The following is an 8,136-nucleotide window of genomic DNA, read 5'->3' on the forward strand; positions in this document are numbered from 1 at the left end:
ATAGGACCGAACCACAAGGCGCGCGAACTTTGGATGCTGCGCCCTACCCTTTGCATCTAGGGGAAGCTAGTCTCCGCGGTTGAAGCCTGACGGGACACAAACTAGAAAAGCTCGACTTCTCACTGCGGTGACTGAGGGAGTGTCTTCCCTCGAGCATCCCCGGTGGTGGCGAACTGCCCACCCACGTGGGTGCTGGGCCCTGAATCAGGCTCTCTGGAAAAGCAGCAAGGGCTCTTCACAGAGCCATCGCTCCTGCCCTGATACACTCATTTAGAGACGATATATTTTGAGAATTAAGGGACACGGACAAGACCTTATTTACTTACCTGTAGCAGAAGCCACTGTAGCGCTGGGGGGTGGGGGTGGGGGGGCGACGCTACCGGAAACTGTAATTTTTGAGAAACTGCAAGAGACCAGTGTGAGAATGGAGAACAGGTAAAAAGCAGAGCAGGTGTGGCTGCCCACTTGCAATCTCAGTGGTCGCAGAGGCCGGGACAAAGTGACTCTTCAAGCAAGCCGGCTTGCTACCTTTCTTAAAGAGACCTGGCCACCTGCCTAGGGATGGGACCACCCACTGTGGTCTAGGCCCTCCTACATCAATTAGCAATCAAGAAAATGTTCCACAGGCCAATCTGGTGGAGGCAATGCTTCATTATTCGCCCCAGGTGTATCTTATCAAGTTGACAACCAAGATGGGCTATCGTGAGTGATCAGCATATGGTGTATAATTTTTTTTCCAATTAAAAAAAAGATTGGCACGTGGGGCGGTGGTGGCATGAACCTTTAATCCCAGCACTCACGAGGCAGAGCAGACAGATCTATGTAAATTCCAGGCCAGCCTGGTCTACAGAGTTCGAGGACAGCCAGGGTAAAACAAAAAATAACCCAAAGCCCAGAGAAAACCCATCCTGAAAAACCAAAACAAACAAACAAAAGATTGGTCATCATATCATATATGAAACTGACTGTGGTGCACGTAGAATGTCAAACATTTTTGAACTCAGCATACAACTAGCAAACCCTTGGGATGCTACTAAAAGAAAAAAGTGGCTTATGTTTGAATACATAATTTTAAATTTTAACTAAATATAAAACCAAAAATTGTGAGTTATGGAATATGTAATGTCCTGGTGCATTACATACTATTTAAATCAATAAACATCGTCAAACATTATTTCTTTGAGGTGAGACAAAATCTTTTTCTCTTGCTTTTTGTTTCTGGTTTGTTTGTTTGCTTTAAAGATAAATTTATTTCTTAGGTATACAGTGCTCTGCCTGCATGTACACCTGTAGGCCAGAAGAGGGGCGCTAGATCACATCATAGGTGGTTGTGAGCCACCATGTGGGTGCTGGGAATTGAACTCAGGACCTCTGGAAGAGCAGCCGGTGCTCTTAACCTCTGAGCCGTCTCTCCAGCTGTTCTCTTGCTTTTTGTAATGCACAGCATATTCCCATTGTACACCTCGTTGCTGTCCACACCAGTACTTCTGACTGTATCTTAGTGACTGCCGTCCGGTCTTTCCCATCTCTCCCTGCGCTTACTCCCCACTCTGTTTTTCACCATTCCACTTATAATTTCTGTGAACTCAGCACTTTTTCCTACATGGTCACACAATCATGCATTATAATTTTTTTCTTGATAAGAATTGTTTGAGATTTTATTTTATGTGCATGATTGTTTTTCCTGCATGTGTGTCTGTGCACCACTTTTGTGCCTGATGCCCACAGAGACCAGAAGATGGTATCAGAACTGGATATGTGTGTGTGTGTGTGTGTGTGTGTGTGTGTGTGTGTGTGTGTGTATCATGTCACCATATCCACACTGGAGCTGCCGTGTGGGTGCTGGGAACCAAACTCAGGTCCTCTACTCTAAGCCACCGAGCCGTCTCTCAGGCCCCATTCCAGTTATGCACTCTCTGTCTCTAACACCTAGATTATTTCAGCTGACATCTCTAGTTCCATCCACAGTGTCATAAATGACAAGACTTTAACCTTCTCTGTGGCTGAACTTATTATTTTGGCTGCCTGTCAGTTGACGGACAGGTTATAGCTATGACTTGACCACTGTAAACAGTGTTAAAGCCACGTTCTTCTGCATACTGATTCCATTTCTTTTAGATACATTTGTGCTGTGCGGCTGGATCAGTCAGTGGTTCTAGTTTGGGGGAACCCCAGTGCTGTATTCTCTAACGGTTCACACTCCTGTCAGCGGTGTACAAATGCTCCCTTTTCTGTGCTCTCAGCAATGCTATTATCTTTAGTCGTTTTGAAAACCATTCTTGCTCGGGTGAAGTGATACCTACTTGTTGCAGGTTTGACTCGCGTGGTCCTGATCGTTCATCATTCGTGATGTTGAGAGAGATACTTTTTCATGTTTATGTCTTTGTTGTTAGACCCGTTGCCTATTTTTAAACCAGGTTTTGTGGTTACATGCTATTAGTTTTTTGAGTTCTGTTGCTGTGATTAAAAAAAAAAAGCACTCAGGCCTAAAGCAACCTGGGGAGGAAAGGAGTATCTGGCTTACTGGTCACGGTCGGTCACCTAGGAAAGCCAAGGCTGGAACTCACAGCGCAGAGCTGGCGGCAGGGACTGAGGCAGAGAGCACGGAGGAGTACCTACCCTTGCTCTGTATCCCAGGCCCACCTGCCTCAGGATGGTCCAACAGATATGCCCACAGGCCAGTATGAAGGACACGACTCCTCGGTTGAGAGCCCCTCGCCCCGAGTGGCTCTAGTTTGTCAAGTTGAAAAAAAGAATGAACACACCTGCATATTGTAGTTGTCAACCCCCTATCAGGTGTAGAATTGGAACATTGTCCTCCTATAACACACGCCATTTTGCAGGTTGCATCTTTATTCTGATTCCATTAATTCAGCAGTTCTCAGGTTGTAACCCCTGAGGCCATTGGAAAACAGATATTTAAGGTTCCTAACAGTAGCAAAAGTTATGCAGAAGCAACCAAAAAAGTTCTGTGGTTGGCGGTCATAGCATTAGGAAGGTTGAGAACTGCTGTGTTCATTTCGTCTGCTGGCCATTTGTCTGCTTGTTTCAGCTTCCTACATAAAGGCAATCGCGTCCTAACCCCCTTTCCAAATCTTAAAACATTAATTTTTTTTTCTAGTAGCATCATGGTTTCAGGCACATCTGGCTCCTTAACCCAGATTCAGTTGATTTTCAAGCTGACGAATGACAACAGCCTGGCCATATGTCTGCGCACGTGGACACCCAGTTTCCTCAGCGCCCTTTGCTCTGTGGGTGTTCAGGACTCTCATGGGGAGCAGCGGCGGTCTGTGGGTGTGAATTTATTCCATGCTTTCTGTTCTGTCTCATTGGTCTGTAAAGCTGCGTCGAGCGACGGGTCCACATTGTTTGATTACAGCAGATTTATAGTATGTTTTGAAAGCCAAGGACACAATGCCTCCTGCTCTCCAGGGACACAATGCCTCCTGCTCCTCTCCTCATGGCTTGTTCCTCATGGGTTGTTCCTTTGGGTTGTGCAGCCTCTAATAAACCAGCTTCTAATTAACATGTGTTGCTGATCTGTCAGCTGCAAATACTCTATACAACCTTGACACATTCCAGACATGTGAAGCACTTCCCGGCATTGAACACCCTCAAGTATTTGCTCAGTGAGCAGATGGCTGAGGTCATATTGCTGCTTTGCATGTGGAGACAACACTACCTACGAATCACCTTGCAGAGGTATTGATCTTCATTAGCCCAGTAAGAATTATAAAAGTATAAAACTGATAGCAATTTTATCTATATTTTCTAAAGAGAAACTTTTAGTTCCATTTTTCCATTTCAATTCTCTTCATTTCTGCTTTATCACCATTGTTTCCTTCCTTCTCTTTGCTTTGGGTGTAGTTTTTTTTTTCAGTTTCTTAATGCAAAGGCTTAAATATTTGAGACCATTTCTTTTAAGTATAAACAAATATCAATTTCTCTCTCAACTTTAGCCCCCTCTCATATAGATTTGTGATTAACACTCATTTGTTTTTGGTATTCAGACTTATTAGTTGATCATTGAATACCTTAATAATTTTTCTATTGCAATGATAAAAACACCCTGACCAAGGCAACTTGTAAGAGAAAGCGTTTAATTTGGCTTATGATACTGGAGGGTCAGAGTCCATGATAGTGAAGTGGAGGCATAGAGCAAGAACAGCTGAGGGCTCACATCTGGGGCTGTAAGCAGGAGGAAAAATGAGCACACAGGGACTAGTGGGAAGACCAGCCCTGGTGACACGCCTCCTCCAACAAGGCCACACCTCCTCCAACAAAGCCACACCTCCTCCAACAAGGCCACACCTCCTCCAACAAGACTACACCTCCTAATCCTTCCCCAACAGTTCCACCAACTGAGGACCAAGCTTATAAATCTCTGAGACACCTCATCCAAACCACCTCATTGAGCTACTTAGAAATGTATAGTCTTTTCATTTATTTCTAGTTAGTTCCACTAGTCAAGAACACATTTATGTGGCTTCCATTCTTCCAACCCTGTGATGGCTTACCATGCAGAGTACAGTTCATCCTTGTGTCTGTTCCAGTGTACTGGAAAACTGTATTTTGCTGTGTTTGGTGTTGCTGGCTCCGTAAAGCCCAGCTGCCTATAAACACAGTTTGGCCTCTATCTTCAGAGTGTTTCTGTCTGTCTCATCAGCTACTGTGTGTGTTAAGGTTGTGAGGTGTGGTTACAGACTGCTTTTCTTCTTAGTTTTGTTTTAGTTGCATGTATCCTGGGGGTGTGTGGGTGCACATAGGCTGGGGTTACCTTATGTCCTGGTAACATTTTGAAGTAGCCTCTCTGGCCTTGACAGTAATGTTGGTCATGAGGTCTGCTTGATATAATCAGAGCCACCCAAGGTTTCTTTTTGCAGCACTTTCTTTTCATACTTTTTCAGATTTAGGCAATATTCCTATGCATAATTCCTATGCACATTTTCCTCCAGATCTGTGTCTTTCTACTCATTTAGTGGGAAGAGTATGCAAATGTCTTTGTGGTTAAAGTGACTATGATCAAGATTTCTTTTTTGTCCTGATAACCTATTTTTCAATTGGTTTTTGTATGCCACTTATATATACGTCATGCTTGGCATTTATGGATGGGAGCTACATTTTGATATGTTTAAAGTTTTTTTGGGGGGCAGTGAAATGGCTCAGTGGAAAAGGTACTTAGCACCAAGTCTGATGACCTGGTTTGAGTCCCAGGACCCACATGATGGAAGGAGAGAACCATCTCCCCACAAACTGTCTTCTGGCCTCTACATTCACACTGTGATACATGTGTGTGCACACACATACACAATGAATGCACAACAGTTAATTAAAGATAAATTGTTTTGGGCTAGAGAGATGGCTCAGTGGTTAAGAGCACTGTCTGCTTTTCCAGAGTCCCTAGTTCAATTCCCAGAAACCAAGTGGTGGCTCACAACCATCTATAATGTGATCTGATGCCCTCCTCTGGCATGCAGGTGTACATGCAGATAGAGCTCTCATATACAAATAAACAAATATTTAAAAAATAAGTTGTTGCATCTATTCTTTGCTCGTTTCTCTCATTTCTTTATTTCTTCAATTCCATTTTATTTTTATTACTGCCTTGTTTTACTTCCTTAAGACTTTACTGGTAAAACAAACAAACAAACAAACAAAAAGCCAAGCAGTGTTTAGTGCGCACCTTTAATCCCAGAACTCGGGAGGCAGAGGCAGGTGGATCCCTGTGAGTTCAAGGACAGCCTGGTCTACAGAGTGAGCCCAGGACAGCCAAGGATACACAGAGAAACCCTGTCTCAAAAAAAACCAAACAAACAAAAAACAAAACAAAAATAAAAAAAGACCTTCCTGGTAAATACCACAATTCTACCTCATTTGTCTGTACAAACCATAAAACAACATATTTCTTCTTCTTGTTTTGTTTTTCAAGGTAGGGTTTCTCTCTATAGCCCTGGCAGTCCTGGACTAGCACTGTAGCCCGGGCTGGCTTCGAGCTCACAGGCCTGCCTCTGCCTCCCAAGTGCTGGGATTAAAGGTGTGCGCCACCATGACTTCTAATTCTTTTAATTCTCCCCTCCCCCAGCAGCTTTATACATTTTACTTGTACATATGCTATAGATCTAAAATATATGTTTCCACAAATATGAGATTATTGAGTTTGTCTCTAAATTCCCAGGCTACGAGTATATTTCTTTTCTTTTTTTCTTTTTTTGTTGTACCTATATCAGCAAATGAGTTTTTAAATTAGTTTATTCAGATTACAACTCAATTGTTCTCCTGTCACTCGTATCTTTCCGTTCCTCCTACCCTCCCACCCCCACCCTATTACCCTCTTTAGGTCCATGTCTGAGGGGGGTCTCCTCCCCCACTTTATGGTCACAACTTAACAAGTCTTATCTTTCTTTGAGTGCCACCAGAGCTCCCCTCCAAGGGGAGGTCATCACATATGGGGCACCAGAGCTCATGTCAGAATTAGTCCCTGATCTCCACATAACTGTGGAGAAGGTCCTGTCCATTTGCTAGATCAGAGTAGGGGTTCAGTGTTTACTACTTGTATTGTCCTTGGTTAGTGCAATAGTTTGAGCAGACTCCCCTGGCCCTAATCCACCCATCATGATGTTCTTCTTGTAGATTTCTAGGACCCTCTGGGTCCTTCTATTTCCCCATATCCTATATTTCTCTTACCTAGAGTCCCAGTAGGATGTCCTCACATCTATCCCAATCTCCTGGTAAGTGAAAACTTTCATGGGACATGCCTTTTGGGCTAGTGCCCAATTATAAGTGAGTATATACTGTGTGAGTCTTTCTGCTTCTGGGTTAACTCACTCAGTATGGTTGTTTCTAATTTCTTCCATTTGTCGACAAATTTCTGGCTTTCCTTGTTTTTAATAGCTGAGTAGTATTCCATAGTGTAAATGTACCACAGTTTCTTTATCCATTCTTCAACTGAGGTACATTTAGGCTGTTTCCATGTTCTGGCTATTATGAATAAGGCATATATGTCCCTGTTGTGTGCTGGAACATTTTCTGGGTATATTCCAAGGAGTGGAATAGCTGGGTCTTGAGGAAGCCCTATTCCCAGTTTTCTGAGGAAGCGCCAGACAGATTTCCAAAGTGGTTGTACCATTGTTTGCCTTCTACGTATGATGAGCCTGTTGCAGGCATTTATCTTAGTTTAGTTTCAAGATTTATTTATTTTATGTGTGTGAGTATTTTGCCTGCATGTATGTGTGTGCAGCATGTGTGTGCATGCTCACAGAGGCCAGAAGAGGGCGCTGGCTCTCCTGGAGCTGGAGCTATAGATAGTTGTGACTGTCATGTGGGTGCTTGGGACCAAACCTCAATCCTCTGCAAGAGAAGCGATCTGCTGAGCCATTGCTCCAGCCCCCAGTTATTTTTTTCTTATCTAATATTTCCACTTAACTCTTCCTTATGGTTACTGTCTTCTCAGCTCAAATTGCTCATATTTTTACATAAGTTGTCTGCCTTTTCTAATCAGCTGCCATGTGGGTGCTGGGACTTGAACCTGGGTCCTCTAGAAGAATAGCCAATGCTTTTAACTGCTGAGCCATCTGTCCAGCCCCTGCCCTTTCTCATCAGACCTTTCCTATATTCTGTAATTTAAATTCTCTCTATCTGATAATTTTACTCTCTGGCTCATATGCTTTTGACATTTTGGTTTCTGTTTTTCTCTTTTATGATTTTTGTGCTGAATGTTAAGACATCACGTGCAAGGCGGAAGCCGACTGCAACAAACCAGAGCCACACAGGAAATGAGCAGTCCTCGGTCACTAACTACTGCTCCTGAGGCAGTGTAGCTCGATGTGAGGCTGGATTTGAGTGAAGTCGTTGCCATGGTTACTCTGCATCCCTCTACCTCACAACTCTCCGGTGCCACCTTCAGCTTGGAGCTGTCAGGGCTTTCCCAGGTGTCCGCCTCAGTGGCTCTGATCCCATCTCCTCTCTCTGACGTCCCTGTACTCCTGCCCCTCTCTACCTTGCCACTCCTCCTCCTCCTCCTCCTAGCAGTAACCGATACTTTTGGTTGTGCCGGCTCCTCAGCCAGGTCGGGAGAACAACTCTCTGTTGTCCTGGCCCAGTCTCCATAGGATTCCAGGGTGCGGAGCCCTGGGTACA

The sequence above is a fragment of the Acomys minous genome, assembly GCF_964271855.1.
Source record: "Acomys minous genome assembly, chromosome: 13".
Classification (NCBI taxonomy): domain Eukaryota; kingdom Metazoa; phylum Chordata; class Mammalia; order Rodentia; family Muridae; genus Acomys; species Acomys minous.